Raw genomic sequence first — 23,039 nt, 5'->3', positions numbered from 1 at the left:
GTTTCACTGCTTCTGCACGAATAGCATGATCCCCACTACTAAGGTCTCTGGTCAGTATACTTTGTGAAACTGTGCGTCCCCTCATAGCCTTTCTTGGTGTTCACATAATCTTTGTCACTTTCAACAGTATAGTACTCTTTTCTCCCCAACTGAGTGAGGCCACTGTACTGTCTAGACTTTCCCCACCTCCCAACATGGAAAAATTATGAAACTTTACCCAAGACTGCCTTTCTGGTCCTCCCCATTTTTCCAGTGCCAATTTCTTTGGGTCTGACATAGGCCCAAGAGATGTCCTCTAAGTATCAGATGGGCCTACCCTGTGTCCTCTTTGACTTCCCTGGTGGCTCAGACAGTAAAGTGCCTGCCTACAATGCGGGAGACGCTTTACCATCTGAGCCATCAGGGAAGTCGAAGAGGACACAGGGTAGGCCCATTTGATACCCAGGTTAGAATCCCTGGGTCGGGAAGATCTCCTGGAGAAGGAAATGGCAACCTACTCCAGTATTCTTGCCTGGAAAATCCCATGGACGGAAAAACCTGGTAGGCTACAGTCTACGAGGTTGCGAAGAGTCGGACACGACTAAGTGACTTCACTTTCAATCACTCTTTCTTTTATGTCCTCTTCAGCCCATTTTACTTAAGATTACATATCTGTGAGGTGACCCGCCCTTTTGGTTGAATTCTGTGAATCTCCCCCTGGCCCATCTTTGGGTAGAACCTAGACAGTACTGTTGGCACCCCACTCCAGCATTCTTGCCTGGAAAATCCCCATGGGCGGAGGAGCCTGGAAGGCTGCCTGGAAGGCTGCGACCCATGGGGTCGCTGAGGGTCGGATACGACTGGGCAACTTCACTTTCACGCATTGGAGAAGGAAATGGCAACCCACTCCAATGTTCTTGCCTGGAGAATCCCAGGGACAGGGGAGCCTGGTGGGCTGCCATCTGTGGGGTCACACAGAGTCGGACACAACGGAAGTGACTTAGCCGAAGACAGTACTGTTGCCCACTCCCAACCTTCTTTCCCTACATCCATGGCATTCGCTGATGTCCATGCAAATGGCAGTGAACAGATTTAGTTTTGAACTGGCCCTAAGGAAAGAGGTCGGAGTTGTATGGGCAAAAGGGAAGAATAAGAGCCACTGGAGAACTGAGAATGAATTATTTTAACTTTTTTTATATTAGTAACAAATACAGTGGAAAATAAACAAATACATACATATCTAAATATATAAATAAATAACAGACATAAAGTAAAACCCCAAACTACAAAGCCTCTAAATTTGTGCTGTTGGATACTACACACATATGGCTGGTGAGCCCTTGAAATGTAGTTCAACTGAGTTAAGATGTGTTAAATACATACCAGTGAAGGACTTAATACAAAGATTAAAATGGGAAGTATCTCATTAATAATTTTTCTAAATGAACAAATGTTGAAATAATCATTTAAAGTATATTGGCTTAAAGGCTTCCCTGGTGGCTCTGTGGTAAAGAGTCCACCTGCCAATACAGAAGACAGGGTTAGATCCCTGGTTGGAGAATATTCCACATGCTGCAGAGTAGCTAAGCCCACACAACACAACTATTGAATCTGTGCTCTAGAGCCTAGGAACTGCAACTACTGAAGCCCATGCGCCCTAGAGCCTGTGCCCCACAACAGAAGCCACTGCAATGAGATGCTCACGCACCTCAATGAGAGAGTAGCTTCTGCTCCCCATAACTAGAGAAAAGCCCACACAACAAAAAAGACCCAGCACAGCCTAAATAAATAAACGAAATTATAAAAAATTATAAAAAATAATTGGCTTGAATAAAACACATTTAAATTTATTTTACCTGTTTCTTTTATTTTTTCTGTTTCTTAATGTGGACACTAAAGAAATTTATTACATATATGATTCATTCTATTTCTAATGCTATTCTAGAAGAAAACATAGAAGGAAATCTTTGTGACATTTAGATACAAATGCAAAAGTACAATCAAAAAAACTGATAAAATGGATTTTATTAAGAACTACCACTCACGAAGACCAAAACAGACATGTCTCCAAAGAAGAAACAGAGACGGCCAAGAGGAACATGAGATGTCAAATATCACTAATTATCAGAGAAATGCAAATCAAAGTGACGATGAGATATCACGTCACACCAGCCAGAAAGGCTATCATCAAAAAATTCACAAACAATAAAGGCTGGAGAGGGTGTGGAGAGAAGGGAACCCTCTTATACTGTTGGTGGGAATGTAAACTGGTACAGCCACTATGGAGAACAGTATGGAGGTTGCTTAAAAACTAAAAACAGAGCTATCATATGACCCCGCAATCCATTCCTGGGCATATATCCAGAGAAAAACATGATCCGAAAAGATACATACACCCCAATGTTCATTGCAGCACTGATTACAATAGCCAAGACGTAGAAGGAACCTAAATGTCCACTAATAGGGGAATGGCTAAAAAAGATGTGGTACATATATATAATTCTTACTCAGCCATTAAAAAGAATGAAACAATGTCATTTGCAGCAACATGGATGGACCTAGAGATTGTCATACTGAATGAAATAAGTCAGACAGAGGACAAATATCATCTGACATCCTTTACATGTGGAACCTAAAAAGAAATGATACAAATAAACTTACAAAACAGAAAGAGACTCACAGACTTAATGAGAACAAACTTATAGTTGTCAGGGGGAAGGATGAGGGAAGGAATAATTACAGAGTGTGGGATCAATAGATACACACTGCTATATTTAAAATGAATAACCAACAAAAACCTACTGTATAATACAGGGAACTTTGCTCAAAGTTATGTGGCAACCTGGATGGGAGGGGAATTTGGAAGAGAATGCTGACTACAAACATCAAGAGGGAATTCTGGAGGGTAAAGGAACAGCTTAAATCCTAAATAACATAAAAAAGCAAAACAAGTAAGACATTTAAAAATGGAATCTTCATTTTAAGCTACATGAAGAGATAGGAATAATCCAAAGGATCCAAATACTAATAAAAGCTACTAAAAACAAGACTGGGCGTGGACTTTGGCTCAGATCATGAACTTTTTATTGTCAAATTCATACTTAAATTGAAGAAAGTAGGGAAAATCACTAGATCACTCAGGTATGACCTAAATCAAATCCCTTATGATCATACAGTGGAAGTGAGAAATAGATTTAAGGGACTAGATCTGATAGACAGAGTGCCTGATGAACCATGGGGAAGTTCATGACATTGTACAGAAGACAGAAATCAAGACCATCCCCAGGGAAAAGAAATGCAAAAAAGCAAAATGGCTGTCTGAGGAGGCCTTACAAATAGCTATGAAAAGAAGAGAAGTGAGAGGCAAAGGAGAAAAGGAAAGATATACCCATTTGACTGCAGAGTTCCAAAGAATAGCAAGGAGAGATAAGAAAGCCTTCCTCAGCAATCAATGCAACGAAATAGAGGAAAACAACAAAATGGGAAAGACTACAGATCTCTTCAAGAAAATTAGAGATACCAAGAGAACATTTCATGAAAAGATGGGCTCGATAAAGGACAGAAATGGTATGGACCTAACAGAAGTAGAAGATATTAAGAAGAGGTGGCAAGAATACACAGAAGAACTGTACAAAAAAGACCCAGATAATCACAATGGTGTGATCACTCACCTAGAGCCCGACATCCTGGAATGTGAAGTTAGGTGGGTCTTAGGAAGCACCACTACGAACAAAGCTAGTGGACGTGATGGAATTCCAGTTGAGCTAATTCAATTCCTAAAAGATGATGCTGTGAAAGCGCTGCACTCAATATGCCAGCAAATTTGGAAAACTCAGCAGTGGCCACAGGACTGGAAAAGGTCAGTTTTCATTCCAATCCCAAAGAAAGGCAATGCCAAAGAATGCTCAAACTACAGCACAATTGCACTCATCTCACATGCTAGTAAAGTAATGCTCTAAATTCTCAAGCCAGGCTTCAGCAGTATGTGAACCATAAACTTCCAGATGTTCAAGCTGGTTTTAGAAAAGGCAGAGGAACCAGAGATCAAATTGCCAACATCTGCTGGATCATGGAAAAAGCAAGAGAGTTCCAGAAAAACATCTATTACTGCTTTATTGACTATGCCAAAGCCTCTGACTGTGTGGATCACCACAAACTGTGGAAAATTCTGAAAGAGATGGGAATACCAGACCACCTGACCTACCTCTTGAGAAATCTGTATGCAGGTCAGGAAGTAACAGTTAGAACTGGACATGGAACAACAGACCGGTTCCAAATAGGAAAAGGAGTAAGTCAAGACTGTATATTGTCACCATGCTTATTTAACTTATATGCAAAGTACATCATGAGAAACGCTGGACAGGATGAAGCACAAGCTGGAATCAAGGTTGCCAGGAGAAATATCAATAACCTCAGATATGCAGGTGACACCACCCTTATGGCAGAAAGTGAAGAGGAACTAAAAAGCCTCTTGATGAAAGTGAAAGAAGAGAACAAAAAAGTTGGCTTAAAGCTCAACATTCAGAAAACATCATGGCATCCAGTCTCATCACGTCATGGGAAATAGATGGGGAAACAGTGAAAACAGTGGCAGACTTTATTTTTCTGGGCTCCAAAATCACTGCAGACGGTGACTGCAGTCATGAAATTAAAAGACGCATACTCCCTGGAAGAAAAGTTATGACCAACCTAGACAGCATATTAAAAAGCAGAGACATTACTTTGTCAACAAGGGTCCGTCTAGTCAAGGCTTGGTTTTTCCAGTGGTCATGTATGGATGTGAGAATTAGACTTTAAAGAAAGGTGAGTGCCAAAGAATGGATGCTTTTGAACTGTGGTGTTGGAGAAGACTCTTGAGAGTCCCTTGGACTGCAAGGAGATCCAACGAGTCCATCCTAAAGATCAGTCCTGGGTGTTCATTGGAAGGACTGATGCTGAAGCTGAAACTTCAATACTTTGGCCACCTGATGCAAAGAACTGACTCATTTGAAAAGACCCTGATGCTGAGAAAGATTGAAGGTGGGAAGAGAAGGGGACCACAGAGGATGAGATGGCTGGAGGGCATCACCAACTCAATGAACAAGAGTTTGAGTAAACTCCAGGAGTTGATGATGGACAGGGAGGCCTGGCATACTGCAGTCCATGAGGTCGCAAAGAGTTGGACACAACTGAGCGACTGAACCAAACTGAAAAACAGTTAAGACAGGGCAGAAGTTACATAGCAGGAAGTAGAAAGAAAAACTACAGGAGTAGAGAGCAAGTCTAACCACAGAAATTACCAGAAAGCACAAGCAAAAATACACCTCTTCAATGACAACACTATTTTTCTTCAAAAAGAAAAAGAAAAAATTTTGAGGAGGTAGTTCTAAGAACCCATCCATCCACAGAAACTTACATCAATTGAGCAAAAACTGTCAGAGACAAATTTGCCAAAACTCTGGAAAGTGGTGAAAGCTTTATGTCAACCAAGCAAATACTGAAACAAAATAAAGGTGACTTAAAAACAGTATAAAAACCTTAAGGCATTTTTATTTTCCCCTTCTTCATTCTTGGGTCAATAACAATCTTGAATGCCCTAGCCCACATTCCAATGGTTGGACCCTTGACCCTAGTTCTACAGGGAGCAGAGTACACTTTGTTTTCAAAGAATTTGTTTGTCTATTGTGACCTGTATGGGGCTACCTCAAGGACTGATTGAGGGCACTCTCCTTTGATCAATCTGGATCTCTTTAGACAGAAAAGTAGCTATCAAGGGGCAATTCTTTGAAAAAGAATTTAAGGAAAATGAAAAATCCACTACCAGAACTTCCCTGGTGGTCCAGGGGCTAAGACTCTGTGCTCCCAATATAAGGATCCATGGTTCAATCTCTGGGCAGGGAACCAGATCCCTTATGCCACAACTAAGAGTTTATATGGTGCAACTAAAGATCCCACGTGCCACAACTAAGACCCAGCAGAGTCAAATAAGTAAATAAAAATAAATATTTAAAAAGAAAAAAAATTAAAATCCGCTGCCTTTTGGGACAAAATATTACAGTTAAGTGAAATAAGACATGTCTAAAATCTGGAGAAAAAGCTGCAAAGTGAATTTCTTTGGGAAATTAGGGCACTGAAAAACATGTGGGGAATTTAGAAGGACATGCACATGTCCAAGGTAAGACACCTACTCACAGAAAACAACTGGCTCATCTCTAGGCATAGCATGAACAGGAAATAAAGGCTAACATGGAGTTTCATACAGCCCAGCTGAGTGTTAGAATGTCTCAACACAGAGTCAGCCTGCAAAGACTAGGAAAGAATTTCCTTTCTTCCTTTTCTCTTTCCTCTTATTTTGTTATTCAAGGTGTTCAGGAAATCTCTCTCATAACACTAGCAGATCACAGCTAAAGAAAAAGAGATTTCAGATACTGTTACACATATAATGTTTATGTCCTCCCAACCCCTTTCAAACTTATATGCTAAAGTCCTAAGGGCTAGTGTGATGATGCATGGGGATGAGCCTTTGGAAGGTAATTAGGTTTTGTTGTTCTTCAGTCGCTCAGTCGTGTCCAACTCTTTGAGACCACACGGACCGCCGCACGCCAGACTTCCCTGTCCTTCACCATCTTCTGAAGCTTGCTCAAACTCATGTCCATTGAGTAGGTGATGCCAACCATCTCGTCTTCTGTCGTCCCCTTCTCCTCCTGCCTTCAATCTTTCCCAGCATCAGGGTCTTTTCTATACAATCGGCTCTTCCCATCCAGGTGGCCGAAGTATTAGAACTTCAGCTTGAGCATCAGGCCTTCCAAAGAATACTCAGGACTGATTTCCTTTAGAATTAACTGGTTTGATCTCTCTGCAAGTCTCTCTCAAGAGTCTTTCCCAAAAGCACAGTAAGAAGGCATCAATTCTTTAGCACTCAGCCTACTTTATGGTCCCAACTCTCACATCCATAGCTTTGATAAAAAGGACCTTCATTGGTAAAGTAATGTCTCTGCTTTTTAATATGCAATCTAGGTTGGTTATAGTTTTTCTTCCAGGGAGCAAGCGCCTTTTAATTTCATGGCCACAATCACCATCTGCAGTGATTTTGGAGCCCAAGAAATAAGTCTCTCAATGTTACCATTGTTTCCCCATCTATTTTCCATGAAGTGATGAGATCAGATGCCATGATACTAGTTTTTTGAATGCTGAGTTTCAAGCCAGCTTTCTCACTCTCCTCTTTCACACTCATCAAGAGGTTCTTTAGTTCCTCTTCACTTTCTGCCATAAGGGTGGTGTCGTCTGCATATCTGAGGTTATTGCTGTGTCTCCCGGCAATCTTGATTTCAGTTTGTGCTTCTTCCAACCCAGCATTTTGCATGATGTACTCTGCAACCAAGTTAAATAAGCAGGGTAACAATATACAGCCTCGACGTACTCCTTTGACAATTCTGAACCAGTCCATTGTTCCATGTCTAGTTCTAACTGTTGCTTCTTGACCTGCATACAGGTTTCTCAGGAGGCAGGTAAGGTGGTCTGGTATTCCCATCTCTTCAAGAATATTTCAGTTTGTTGTAATCCACATAGTCTAAGGCTTTAGCATACTCAATGAAGCAGATTTTTTACGGAATTCTCTTGCTTTTTCTATGATCCATTGGATGTTGGCAATTTGATCTCTGGTTCCTCCACCTTTTCTAAATCCAGCTTGAACATCTGGAAGTTCTCCATTCATGTACTGTTGAAGCCTAGTTTGCAGAATTTTGAGCATTACTTTGCTATTATGTGAGATGAATGTAATTGTGCAATAGTTTGAACATTCTTTTTCATTGCCTTTCTTTGGGAATGGAATGAAAACTGACCTTTTCCAGTCCTGTGGCCACTGTTCAGTTTTCCAAATTTGCTGGCATATTGATTGCAACATTTGAACAGCATCATCTTTTAGGATTTGAAATAGCTCAGCTGGAATTCCATCACCTCCACTAGCTTTGTTCATAGTGATGCTTCCTAAGGCCCATGTGACTTCGCACACCAGGATGTCTGGCTCCAGGTGAGTGATCACACCATCATGTTAGGTCATAAAGGTGGAGCCCTCATGATAGGATTAGTGCCCCTTAGACAAAGAGGGCTTGCTCTAGTTCCCTCATCTGTCTCTCAAGGCCATGCAAGAAGAAAGTGAGAAGGTGGTCATCTGCAAGGCAGAAGAGAGTTGCTGCTGCTGCTGCTAAGTTGCTTCAGTCGTGTCCAACTTTGTGAGACCCCATAGACAGCAGCCCACCAGGCTCCGCCATCCCTGGGATTCTCCAGGCAAGAACACTGGAGTGGGTTGCCATTTCCTTCTCCAATGCATGAAAGTGAAAAGTGAAAGTGAAGTCACTCAGTCGTGTCCAACTCTTCATGACCCAATGGATTGTAGCCTACCAGCCTCCTCCGTCAATGGGATTTTCCAGGCAATAGTACTGGAGTGGGGTGCCATGAAGAGAGTTATCAGAATTCAATTGTGCCGGGACCATGATCTCAGAGTTCTAGCCTTCACAACTGTGCAAAAATAAATTTCTGTTATTCGGTATTTTGTTACAGTAGCCTTAGCAGATTAAGACAGAAACCACTCATAACCAAATAAATTACAAAAATAGTTTACAAAAAGTCACTAAACAAACAGAAAACTACAACCCACAGAAAGCAACAAAAACAAGCCATGAGTAATGGGGAAGAATCTTATTTCCCAAGTTATCAAGCTACGATATTTTAAATACCACTTATCAAAAAAAATTATGACACATGCAGGTAAACAAAAAGGATGGTCCATTCAAAGCAGAAGTGAAGTGAAGTGAAGTCACTCAGTCGTGTCCGACTCTTTGTGACCCCATGGGCTGTAGCCTACCGGGCTCCTCCATCCATGGGATTTTCCAGGCAAGAATTCAAAGGAGAAATAAATAGAAACTATCTATGAGGAAAGAACAGAAATCCGACTTACTAGAGAAAGACTTTTAATCACTGTCTTAAATATGCTCAAAAAACTCAATAAAAAACATTAAAAAAGAACTAATGAAAATCAGAAGGATGACATGTGAACAAATGGAGACTATCAATAAAGAGATAAAGATTATTTCACAAAACAACAACAAAGAAATCTAGAACTCAACAGTACGCTATAGGATTTTAACAGCAACTTTAGGCAGGCACAAGAAAGATCAGAGAACTTGAGGACTAGCCAGCTAAACTTATTCAGTCTCAGAAACACAAAGAAAAATGAACAGAGCCTAAGAGATATTATGGGAGCCCAATAAGTGTACCAGTACATGCAGAACAGGGAGTCTCAGAAGGAAAAGAAAGAAGAGAAAAATATTTGATGAAATAATAGCTGAAAACATCCTAGAAAACTTCCTAAATTTGACCAAATATAGGAAACCACATATTTATGAAGTTCAACATGCTCCAAGAAGGATAAATGAAAGACACCCACAGCAAAACACATTATGATTAAGCTGTGCATGCTTAGTCACTCAGTCATATCCAACTCTTTGTGACTCTATGGACTGTAGCCTGCCAGGCTCCTCTGTCCATGGGCTTTTCCCAGCAAGAATACTGGAGTGGGTTGCCACTTCCTCCTCCAGGGGATCCTCCTGACCCAGGGATCAAACCCATGCCCTCCCACATCTTCTGCACTGCTGGTGGATTCTTTACCATTGAGCCACCAGGAAAGCCCATGATTAAGCTATCAAAAGCCAAAAGAACCTTGAAAATAACAAGAGAAAAGTATTTCATGTATAAGGAATCCTCAATAAGATTAGAAGCTAATTTCTCATCAGAAAATATAAAGATTAGGAGGCAGTGTGATACATATTTAAAGCGAAAAACAAAAACTGTGAACCAAAGGGAAAAAACTGTCCTTCAAAACTGAGGCAGTAATATTTTCCTAGCTAAACAAAAGCTGAAGGAGACTGTCACTACTAGATCTATGCTTCAAGAAACGCTAAGTGGGAAATGAAAAGACACTAGACAGTCACTGGAAGCTATACAAAGAAATAAAAACACAGGTAAACAGGTAAATATTAAAGCCAGTATTATTGTGCTTTTGATTTGTAACTCCTCTTTTTTCTGTATGATTTAACAAAAAATGCACAAAACAATAACTATAAATTGATGTTAATGGGCACGTAATATATAAAGGCACAACATGTGATTACAGCATAAAGGAAGAGAGATAGAAGTATAGCTGTATACTGCTGAAGCTGGTGTTAATTCAAAACAGAAAAACTTCAAAATATACCAAAAAGGAAATTAGAAAAGAATCAAATCAGTACAATATAAAAAAGTCAAACACGAAAGGCAGTAATGAAGGAACAGGGCAGGGAGTGGGGACAGATAACACATTAAAAAAACAGCAAAATGGCACAATTAAATGTTTCTTTATCAGTTATTATTTTAAGTATAAAAGGATTAAACACACCAATTAAAAAGCAAAGATTAGCAGAAGGAATAAAAAGACATGACTCAACTAAAGGTGATCTACAAGAGACTAAGATTCAAAGACAAAACTAAGTGGAAAGTAAAAGGACGGAAAGGTATGCAAAAGACAGCTTGGGTGGCTGTACCAATATGAGATAAAATGGACTTTAAATTTTTAAAAAATTATAGGATAGTTAAAAAGGTATTATATATTGATAAAAGGGACAACTCTCAGAAGATATAAAAACAATAAACATATAGATAATAATAACAGAGCCTCCAAAGTGTACTAAGAAAAAATTGACAGAATTGAAGGGAGAAACAGTTATACAATAATAGTCGGAGATGTTAATACCCTACCATCACTGTGGTACAGAACAACTAGAAAGAAGACCAATAATGAAATAAAAACCTTGAAAAATATTATAAGCCAACTAGATATAACAGACATTTGCAGAATACTCCACTCCCAAACAACAGAAATATGTATTTTTCTTTAGAGCATACAGAATATTCTCTAGGATAACACATTATACATAGCCACAAAACAAGTTTCAATAAATTTTCAAACACTAAAGTCATATAAAAGATTGTTTCACTACTAAAAATGAATGTACAGCTATAAACATCTTCATTTTAAAAAACAAAAGATCTCAAGCCAATAATCTAATTTTATACCTTAAGGAACAGAAAAAGAACTAACTAAACCCAAAGGCAGCAAAAGGAAGAAAACAATAAAATCAGAATAAAATTAATAAAAAATAGATAAAATTAACAACACCAAAAGTTGTTTCTTCACAAAGACTAACAAAATTGACAAACTTCTAGCTAGACGAAGAATAAGAGAAAGAAGACTCAAATTACTAAAGTCAGAAGTGAAAGTAGGGATATCACTACTGACCTTATGCAAATAAAAATATAAAAATATGCAAAAAAAAAAAAAAAAGATCTCAACGTAAGACCAGAAACTATAAAACTCCTAGAGGAGAACATAGGCAAAACACTCGCTGACATACATCACAGCAGGATCCTCTATGACCCACCTCCCAGAATACTGGAAATAAAAGCAAAAATAAACAAATGGGACCTAATTAAACTTAAAAGCTTCTGCACATCAAAGGAAACTATTAGCAAGGTGAAAAGACAGCCTTCAGAATGGGAGAAAATAATAGCAAATGAAGCAACCGACAAACAACTAATCTCAACAATATACAAGCAACTCCTACAGCTCAACTCCAGAAAAATAAATGACCCAATCAAAAAATGGGCCAAAGATCTAAATAGACATTTCTCCAAAGAAGACATACAGATGGCCAACAAACACATGAAAAGATGCTCAACATCACTCCTTATCAGAGAAATGCAAATCAAAACCACTATGAGGTACCATTTCACTCCAGTCAGAATGGCTGCGATCCAAAAGTCTACAAATAATAAATGCTGGAGAGGGTGTGGAGAAAAGGGAACCCTCTTACACTGTTGGTGGGAATGCAACCTAGTACAGCCACTATGGAGAACAGTGTGGAGATTCCTTAAAAAACTGGAAATAGAACTGCCTTATGAGCCAGCAATCCCACTGCTTGGCATACACACTGAGGAAACCAGAAGGGAAAGAGACACGTGTACCCCAATGTTCATCGCAGCACTGTTTATAATAGCCAGGACATGGAAGCAACCTAGATGTCCATCAGCAGATGAATGGATAAGAAAGCTGTGGTACATATACACAATGGAGTATTACTCAGCCATTAAAAAGAATACATTTGAATCAGTTCTAATGAGGTGGATGAAACTGGAGCCTATTATACAGAGTGAAGTAAGCCAGAAGGAAAAACATAAATACAGTATACTAACGCATATATATGGAATTTAGAAAGATGGTAACGATAACCCTGTATACGAGACAGCAAAAGAGACACTGATGTATAGAACAGTCTTATGGACTCTGTGGGAGAGGGAGAGGGTGGGAAGATTTGGGAGAACGGCATTGAAACATGTGAAATGTCATGTATGAAACGAGATGCCAGTCCAGGTTCAGTGCACGATGCTGGATGCTTGGGGCTGGTGCACTGGGACGACCCAGAGGGATGGTATGGGGAGGGGGAGGGAGGAGGGTTCAGGATGGGGAGCACGTGTATACCTGAAATTTTTCTAATTTTAAAAATAAAAAAAAAAAATAAATAATAATAAAGGAAAAAAATAACAAAATAAAAAATAAATAAATAAATAAAAATATAAAAATAATGTTATGAACAATTATATGAAAATGTATTAGGTATCCCAGATGAAATGGAAAAATCCCTAAAAAACAAACTACCAAAACTGACTCAAGAAAAAAATAGAAAATCCAAATTGACTTACAAGCAAAAAGATTGTATCAGCAATCAAAAGGGTAATCAAAAGGCTTCCAACAAAGAAAAGACAAGAATGAGATGGCCTCACCGTTAAATTCTACCAATCATTAAGAGAATTAATACAAATCCTTCTGTAACATTTCCAAAAAACTGAAGAGGAAACACTTCATAAGTCAGTCTATGAGGTCACTATGACCCTAATAACAAAGTCAGACAAACAGAGCACAAGGAAAGAAAACTAGAGACCTATATACGTTACAGATAAAGGTGAAAAAAACCCTCAGCATAATACTAGCAATATGGAATAAACTACATATTAGGAGTATAAGGCATGATCAAGTGGAATATTACAGGATTGCAAGGGGGTTCAACAAAGAGGAATCATTATACCACATTCTTAAGCTGAAGGAAAAACAAAACAAAATAACATGATCCATTTAAATGACGCAGAAAAAGAATCTGAAAAGCCAACAACCTTTCATGGTAAAAATAGACAATGAATAAAACGGAACTTCTTTAACATGATAAAATAGACACTTATGAAAAACCCAGAACTAAATCATACTCAATTATGAAAGACTAAAAGCTTTTATTTACCCTAAGATCAAGAACAAGATAGGATGCCCACTTTTGCCACTTCTATGCAACATTATATAGAAAATTCTAGCAGATCAATTAGGCAAGAGAAAGAAATGAAAAACATCAAAACTGGAATAGAAGCAAACTATCCATATTCCCAGATCACAAGATCATATACAAAACCCTAAGGAATTCACACACACACACACACACATACATACCTCCAACAACCATTAGAGCTAATAAATTCAGCAAAGTTAAAGGATAAAAGATCAATGCACCAAACTAGGTTATATTTGCTACATACACTAGCAAAGAACAATCTGAAAAGGCTCTTAGAAAAATAATTCTCTTTATGATGTGGTCTAAAAGAATAAAATATCTAGGAATAAATTTAACCAAGGAAGTGAAAGATTGGTACAGTGAAAACTACAAAATATGATTAAAAGAAATTTTAAAAGACCTAAATAAGTGAAAAAACATCAAATGTTCACAGATTCCAAGATTTACTTTCATTAAGAGTACCCAAAGTAATCTACAAATTCCATACAATCCTTATCAAAATTCCAATAGCTTTTTTTGTAGAAATGGAAAACCCAATCCTCAGATTCATATAGAACAACAAGGAATCCACAAGAGTTATAATAATCTTGGGAAAAGAAAAACTTGAAAGACTCACACTTGGTTATTTCAAAACTTACTATTAAAAAGAACTGAGAGTCCAAAACTGAACATACACATCTATCAACAACTGCTTTTTCAAAAATGTGCAAAAACAGTTCAATAGGGAAAGAACAGTCTATTCCACAAACAGTGCTAAGAAAACTAGATATTCATATCACATGCAAAATAATGAACCTGGACCCCTACTTTACACCATATACAACAATTGACTCAAAATGGATTAACAACATATATATAAGACCTCAAAACATTAAACTCTTTGAAAAAAATAAAAGGGTATATCTTTAAGACCTCAGATTTGGTAATGAGTTCTTAGACATGACATTTAAACAATGAGCAACAAAGAATGGTCAAACTACCGTACAATTGCACTCATTTCACATGCTAGCAAGATAATGCTCAAAATCCTTCAAGCTAGGCTTCAACAGTACGTGAACCATGAGCTTCCAATGTACAAAATGGATTTAGAAAAGGCAGAGGAACCAGAGATCAAACTGCGAAAATCTGCTGGATCACAGAGAAAGCAAGGTAATTCCAGAAAACATCTACTTCTGCTTCACTGACCATGCTAAAACCTTTGACTGTGTGGATCACAACAAACCGTGGAAAATTCTTAAAAGAGATGGGAATCCCAAACCACTTTACCTGCCTCTTGAGAAACATGTGTGCAGGTCAAGAAGCAACAGTTAGAATAGGACATGGAAGAATGGACTGGTTCAAATTTGTAAAGGAAGTTAAGTCAAGGCTGTATGTTGTCACCCTGCTTATTTAACTTTTATGCAGAGTACATCATGGAAATGCCAGGCTGGATGAAGCACAAGCTGAATCAAGACTGCTGGGAGAAATATCAATAACCCTCAGATATGCAAATGACAACACCCTTACAGCAGAAAGCAAAGAGGAACTAAAGAACCTCCTGATGAAGGTTTAAGAGGAGAGTGAAAAAGCTGGCTCAAAACTCAACATTTAAAAAACTAAGATCATGACATCTAGTCCCATCACTTCATAGCAAACAGATGGGGAAACAATGGAAACAGTGAGAGAATTTATTTTCTTGGCCTCCAAATCACTGTGGACAGTGACTGCAGCCATGAAATTAAAAGACACTTGCTCCCTGGAAGAAAAGCAATGACAAACCTAGACAGTGTATTAAAAAGCAGAGACATTACTTTGCTGACAAAAGTCCATACTGTCAAAGCTATGGTTTTTTCAGTAGTTATGGACAGATGTGAGTTGGACCATAAAGAAGGCTGAGCCCTGAAGAACTGATGCCTTCTGTGGTGCCAGAGAAGATTTTTGAGAGTCCCTTGGACTTCAAGGAGATCAAACCAGTTAAGGCTAAAGGAAATCAGTCCTGAATATTCATCGCAAGGACTGGTGTTGAAGCAGAAGCTTCAATACTTTGGCCATGTGATGCAAAGTGCCAACTTACTGGAAAAGACCCTGATGCTGGGAAACAGTGAAGGCAGGAGAAGAGGGCGACAGAGGATGAGATGGTTTGATGGCATCACCAACTCAATGGACATGAGTTTGAGCAAACTCCAGGAGATGGTAATGGACAGCAAAGCCTGGCATGCTGCAGTCCATGGGGTCGCAAAGAGTGGGAAATGATCTAGTGACTAAACAAGAACAAATAGTTGACTTATAGTATCATGTTAGTTTCAGGTGTACAGCACAAGGATCCAGATAGCCAGATAAGATTCCTTTTTGGATTCTTCTCCTTTAGATGTTATTACAAAATATTCAGTATAGTTCCCTATGCTATACACTAGGTTCTTGTTGGTTATCTACTTTATATAGAGTAGTGTACATATGTTAATGACAATCTGCTAATTTATCCCTCCTTCCAACCCCATTTCCCCTTTAGTAACCATAAATTTGTTTTCTATGTCTGTGAAGACTGCTTTAATATTTAAAACATTTTTCCCAACCCTGGAGTAATTCCAGAGTCCTTATTCTGCCTGCAGCACACCAGGCTTCCCTGTCCATCACCAACTCCTGGAGCTTGCTTAAACTCATGCTCATCGAGTCGGTGATGCCATCCAACCATGTCATCCTCTGTTGTCCCCTTCTCCTCCTGCCTTCAATCTTTCCCACCAAGAGGGTCTTTTCCAATGAGTCAGTTCTTTGCATCAGTATTGGGAGCTTCAGCTTCAGCATCAGTCCTTCCAATGACTGTTCAGGACTGATTTCCTTTAGGATTGACTGGTTTGATCTCCTTGCAGTCCAAGGGACTCTCAAGAGTCTTCTCCAACACCACAGTTCAAAAACATCAATTCTTCGGTGCTCAGCTTTCTTTATAGTCCAACTCTCACATCCATACATGACTACTGGGAAAACCATAGCTTTGACTAGACGGACCTTTGTCAGCAAAGTAATGTCTCTGCTTTTTAGTATGCTATCTAAGTTGGTCATAGCTTTTCTTCCAAGGAGCAAGCATCTTTTAATTTCATGGCTGCAGTTACTATCTGCAGTGATTTTGGAGGCCAAGAAAATAAAGTCTCTCACTGTTTCCATTGTTTCCCCATCTGTTTGCCATGAAGTGATGGGACCAAATGTCATGATCTTAGTTTTTTAAATGTTGAGTTTTAAGCCAGTATTTTCACCTTCCTCTTTCACTTTCATCAAGAGGCTCTTCAGTATCTCTTTATATAAAGATTTGCATAAGAATGTTAGGTCGGTTTTATCCATGATAATCAAAAAGTAACTAACAACTCAAATATCCATTAACAAGTGAACAGATACATGAAATGTGAAATATTTATATAATATAATACTCGTTGTTGTTCAGTCACCAAGTTGTGTCCGACTCTTTGTGACCCCATGGACTGCACACTAGGCTTCTGTGTCCCTCACCATCTCCTGGAGTTTGCCCAAGTTCACGCCCATTGCATCAGTGATGCCACCCAGCCATATCATCCATCCTCTGTCGCCCTCTTCTCCTTCTGCCTTCAATTTTTCCCAGCATCAGGGTCTGTTCCAGTGAGTTGGCTATTTGCATCACATGGCCAAAGTACTGGAGCTTCCGCTTTAGCATCAGTATTTCCAATGAGTATTCAGGATTGATTTCTTTTAAGATTGACTGGTTTGATCTCCTTGCTGTCCAAGGGACTCTCAAGAGTCTTCTCCAGTACCACAATTAGAAAGCATCAGTTATTCGGTGTCTGCCTTCTTTATGGTCCAGCTCTCACAACTATATGTGACTACTGGAAAGACCATAGCCTTGACTATACGGACCTTTGTTGGAAAAGTGATGTCCTTGCTTTTTATCACATTGTCTAGGTTTGTCATAGCTTTCCTGCCAAGAAGCAATCGTCTTTTAATTTCATGGCTGCAGTCACAATCCACAGTGATTTTAGAGCCAAAGAAGAGGAAATCATATAATATAATACTTGTTGTTCAAGTCGTGTCTGACGATACTACTCAGTAGTAAAAAAAAAAAAGAATGAATTTGATACATGCATCAATGCAGATAAATCTCGAAAATACTGAGTTCAAGTAGCAAATACAAAATGTATATGCTACATGATTCCATATACATATTCAAAACTAGAAAACACTTATCTAGTGATAGAAATAAGGACAATAATTGCTTCTGGAGGTGAACCGATGGGTCAGAGACATCAAAGAACTTCTGAGGGTGACAGATATGTTCTTTATCTTAATCGGAGCTATGGTTTCTTGAGCATACTTTTGTTGAAATTTGTCAAACTGTATTACTAAAGGTATACCTCAACAACAACAAGAAAACCTACTAGGGAAAAATTTAATGAATGATTGGAAAGCGTCTGCCTGCAATGCAGGAGATCTGGGTTCGATCCCTGGGTCAGGAAGATCCCCTGGAGAAGGAAATGGCAACCCACTCCAGTATTCTTGCCTGGAGAATCTCATGGACAGAGGAGCCTGGTGGGCTACAGTCCACAGGGTCGCAAAGAGTTGGACACGACTGAGCGATCTATAGATAGAACCCTATCTCACTCCATGCCTTCATTAACTCACTCAAAAAATATTTATTGAGGATCAGCTACATTCTTGGCACCGGTTTAGGGCTGGGGATACAGTGAATAAATATAGAAAACCCTGCTTTCATTACACATGCATTGTAAAGGGAGGATATAGACAATAAATAAGAAATATAGTTTAAATACATACATATATTTAAGATAGTTAATAAACTGAGTATTAAAGCAAGGGGAATAGGCAACATTAATAATAGACTGAAATTTCTGATAGGTTGACCAGTGAAGACCAACAGTAGGAAGATAACTTTGGGGCTTATATCTATGACTTGGTTGTATAAATGGAGTGTAACTGGATATGGCATTATAATTCTGAGCCTAAGGCTTTAGTTATCGTAAGCTTCTGCCTGTCCCCTTACATCTATGTCAACATCACAAATGTTAACCCAGACAATCACTGGGTTATCTGCAGTCCCCTAAAGAGGATCTTAAAATGAATACGTACAGGACCTATCTGAGCCCAGCAAGGAGCCAAGTTCAACTAGATCTATACCTTGAAGTCAACTCACAGCAAGTGGCTGAATGAGAATAAGTAATTGTTGCTTTAAATTACTAAGCTATAGGGTAGTTTGTTGCTTAGCAATAGTATTAGTTTGGAAGAAAATACTGTCTGAGATTTACATTTTAAAAAATACTCTAGCAGTACTATATAATTACAAAAATTGTATAAATCACAAAAAAGAGACTTCAGAATATATCCTTGAGTGAAGAAAAAAAAGTCGTAGAAAGTTTATGCAATATGCTATCAACTATTTAAGATTAACACAAATAGGAGGGCTCAATTGGTAAAGAATCTGCCTGCAATGCAGGAGACCCTGGTTCGATTCTTCGGTCGGGATGATCCACTGCAGAAGGGACAGGCTACCCAGTGTTGTAACCTCATGCATAGCAAACTGCCTGGCACATAAGTAGACCACTCTATTAATATTTGTTAAAAGGATAAATGGATGATTTTTATACAAACACATTTCTCATGCACTGCTCAAGCATTTTAGACACATTAATTCATAACTGTGTCATCATCCTTACAAGATAAAGTATCACTGATGAGAAAACTTAAACTTAAAGAGATCAAGTCACATATCCAGTTGCTCACCTGTTAATACTTGGTGGCAGAACTAAAATCTAAATCTACAACCAGAAAACTAAAGCATTCAACCTTTCCACTGCTGCTGCTGCTGCTGCTGCTAAGTCACTTCAGTCGTGTCCGACTCTGCGCAACCCCATAGACGGCAGCCCACCAGGCTCCCACGTCCCTGGGATTCTCCAGGCAAGAACACTGGAGTGGGCTGCCTTTCCTTCTCCAATGCATGAAAGTGAAAAATGAAAGTGAAGTCGCTCAGTCGTATCGGACTCTTCATGACCCCATGCACCCTACCAGGCTCCTCCGCCCATGGGATTTTCCAGGCAAGGGTACTGGAGTGGGGTGCCATTGCCTTCTCCGAACCTTCCACTACAATCCTGCAAATTTCATCAAAGTATTAACATTAAAAAAGGAAGGGTATCTGTAGCACAGTCTCAGGAAGGCTTGGGTTGTTCCCCAATTTCCTCAAGAAGAGCAAACTGTCACTTCTTTTTCCTCTTCCAGAGACTGTATCTAGATGCATTCAGGATAGTCCAGTGTTTGACTTACCATCATAGGCTGTCCTACAATACAGCCTCTAACAAAACCAGGACGTCCAGAGGTTCCCTGGTAATTGTTTACCTTTATACTAAGAATTCTGGGAAAGAACAAAAATCTGCCCAGGCAGACTCCAAGGAGTTTGCACTGTGAGACCTACAGTTCTTGGAGGTTGTGTAAAAACAAAAAAACACATCAGCCAGGCCTATGGTAGTTCCATGTGTGCTAAATGTGTCCATGACAGGATCAAGTTCATTCTCCTTATCAAGGAGCAGAAAACCAGTGTGTGAAATATTAAAAGCACAAGTACAGAGTCAGAAAGTGAAATTTAAAAAATGAAACTTTTTTTCAGACTTCCCTGGTGGTCCAGTGGTTAGGGGTCTACCTGCCAATGCAGGGGACTCAGGTTCAATCCCTGCTCTGGGAAGATTCCAGTGTGCCACAACTACTGAGCCCACACGCTGCAACTACTGAAACCCACCAGCCGTAGAGCCCATGCTCCGCAATAAGAGAAGCTACCACAATGAGAAGCCCACAAACCATAACTGGAGAGTAACCCCCAGTCATCAAAATTAGAGAAAGACGACACACAGCAATGGAGACCCAGCACAGACAAAAATAAATTAAAATTAATTAATTTTTTTAAAAGTTAGATCTTCTCCATTTACTTTCAACTACACCAAACGGAATTTTGCTTTTGATGCCACAGGCATATAAATAAGTATACAAAATTAGGCCAATAAAAATCATTTTTTACTCTAAGCTAAATTTCCCCCTAAATAAGTATATGATAATAAAGAGAGTGAACTAATGCTCCTTTCTAGCATCCAGCATCAGTTATTCTTCAGACTTAGCTCACTGGAAAACTGCTTTTCCAAAACTACTGTAATTAGAGCATCAAAGTGAAGTGAAGTCACTCAGTCGTGTCCGACTCTTTGTGACCCCATGGACTGTAGCCTACCAGGCTTCTCTGTCCATGGGATTTTCCAGCCAAGAGTAGTGGAGTGGGTTGCCATCTCCTTCTCCAGGGGATCTTCCCGACCCAGGGATCAAACCCAGGTCTCCCGCATTGCAAGCAGACGCTTTACCCTCTGAGCCATCAGGGAAGCAGAGTATCAAAACAAAACAAAAAATCTGACTGACTTACTTAGCATTTAATCACATTCCATTTTGAAATGTGGGAGAGATAAAGTCAAAAGATGACTTGGATTTTAAGCCGTAAAGGCTTAACGTCCCTTATACATGAAGTCCTAGAAAAACACAATTCTTTCTGTTCTCTTATGATTCTCTGCAACAATCACTTTGCATTTAATTCTACTCTGCCTTATACTACCATTTGCCTCATAATGTTATTAATGAAACTTAGGGAACCTCAAACATATTGCCACTTTTCTGGTAAGTAATATTTACTAAATTTTAGGCATCCTCAGGTTAGAAAATTAAAAAAAGGTTCAGTTCAGTTCAGTTCAGTCGCTCAGTCGTGTCCGACTCTTTGCGACCCCATGAATCACAGCACGCCAGGCCTCCCTGTCCATCACCAACTCCCGGAGTTCACCCAGACTCACGTCCATCAAGTCAGTGATGCCATCCAGCCATCTCATCCTCTGTCGCCCCCTTCTCCTCCTGCCCCCAATCCCTCCCAGCATCAGAGTCTTTTCCAATGAGTCAACTCTTCGCAGGAGGTGGCCAAAGTACTGGAGTTTCAGCTTTAGCATCATTCCTTCCAAAGAAATCCCAGAGCTGATCTCCTTCAGAATGCACAGGTTGGATCTCCTTACAGTCCAAGGACTCTCAAGAGTCTTCTCCAACACCACAGTTCAAAGGCATCAATTTTTCGGTGGTCAGCCTTCTTCACAGTCCAACTCTCACATCCGTACATGACCACAGGAAAAACCACAGCCTTGACTAGACGAACCTTTGTTGGCAAACTAATGTCTCTGCTTTTTAATATGCTCTCTAGGTTGGTCATAACTTTCCTTCCAAAGAGTAAGCGTCTTTTAACTTCATGGCTGCAGTCACCATCTGCAGTGATTTTGGAGCCCAGAAAAATAAAGTCTGACACTGTTTCCACTGTTTCCCCATCTATTTCCCATGAAGTGATAGGACCAGATGCCATGATCTTAGTTTTCTGAATGTTGAGCTTTAAGCCAACTTTTTCACTCTCCACTTTCACTTTCATCAAGAGGCTTTTTCGTTACTCTTCACTTTCTGTCATAAGGGTGGTGTCATCTGCATATCTGAGGTTATTGATATTTCTCCCAGCAATCTTGATTCCACCTTGTGTTTCTTCCAGTCCAGCGTTTCTCATGATGTGCTCTGCATAGAAGTTAAATAAGCAGGGTGACAATATACAGCCTTGACAGATGACTTTTCCTATTTGGAACCAGTCTGTTGTTCCATGTCCAGTTCTAACTGTTGCTTCCTGACCTGCATACAGGTTTCTCAAGGGGCAGATCAGGTGGTCTGGTATTCCCATCTCTTTCAGAATTTTCCACAGTTTATTGTGATCCACACAGTCAAAGGCTTTGGTTAGAAAGTTTAAAAAAAAATAAAAAAAAAACCCTCTAAAGAAAAGAGCATCCTTTTTGGTAGTCTTACAAGACAGAACTTACACTCAAAAATAACCAGGGGGCAAGGCCTCAGACAACACACCAGGCAGGCTCTAAGGTAAAATAAAAAGGCAAGACACAGACTAGGATAAAATATTCATAATACACGTCTGATGATCCTCAAAGCATTAGGTTGAGGGGCAAAAAAAAAGTCAGACTTAAAAGATTGCATGCTATATGATATTGTTTACATGAAGTTTAATAACACGCAAAACTAATCTACAGTGATAGACGTCAGACCTGTGATTTCCTATGAGGGCATAGGGATTGACTGGATGAGGCCTTGGGGGAACTTTTCTAGAACAAAGAAAATATTCTACATCTTTATTACGATAATGGGATACTACATGGCAATAAAAACTACATATATTCTCACATACGGATGAAATGCAAAAGACTGCATGCTGTATGACTTCATTTATACAAAGATTAAAAAATGGCAAAACTAATTAACCATGATAAAAATCAGAACAGTGGTTCCAGACATCCCTGGTGGTAAAGTGGTTAAGAATTCAACTGTCAATGAAGGAGACCTGGGCTCACCACAACTACTGAGCCAGAGCTCAAGAGCCTGCGAGCCACAGCTAGTGACCCCATGTGCTGCGACTACCAAAGGCCGCAGGCCCACAGTCTGTGCTTTGCAAAAGGAGAAGCCACCACAATGAGAAGCCCCAGCACTGCAACTAGAAGAAAATCCATGTGCAGCAAAGAAGACCCAGAGCAACCAAAACAATAATAAATAAAATATTAAAAAAAAAAAAAAAAGAACAGTGGTTTCCTATGA

General features: G+C 39.4%; 1 protein-coding gene and 1 pseudogene across 4 annotated transcripts in view; one reads left to right on the top strand and one right to left on the bottom strand.

Moving 5' to 3' along the window:
* Positions 1-23,039, bottom strand: part of FAF1 (Fas associated factor 1) — a 498,425-nt gene that overhangs the window by 443,866 nt on the left and 31,520 nt on the right. The gene's annotated exons all lie outside the window — the stretch shown is intronic.
* LOC133245047 (large ribosomal subunit protein eL34-like) lies at positions 19,452-19,985 on the top strand (annotated as a pseudogene).

Source organism: Bos javanicus, chromosome 3, assembly GCF_032452875.1.
Source record: "Bos javanicus breed banteng chromosome 3, ARS-OSU_banteng_1.0, whole genome shotgun sequence".
In the NCBI taxonomy this organism is placed as follows: Eukaryota; Metazoa; Chordata; class Mammalia; order Artiodactyla; family Bovidae; genus Bos; species Bos javanicus.
The sequence above is the reverse complement of the archived record's forward strand: the minus strand, read 5'-3'. Positions and strand labels throughout refer to the sequence as shown.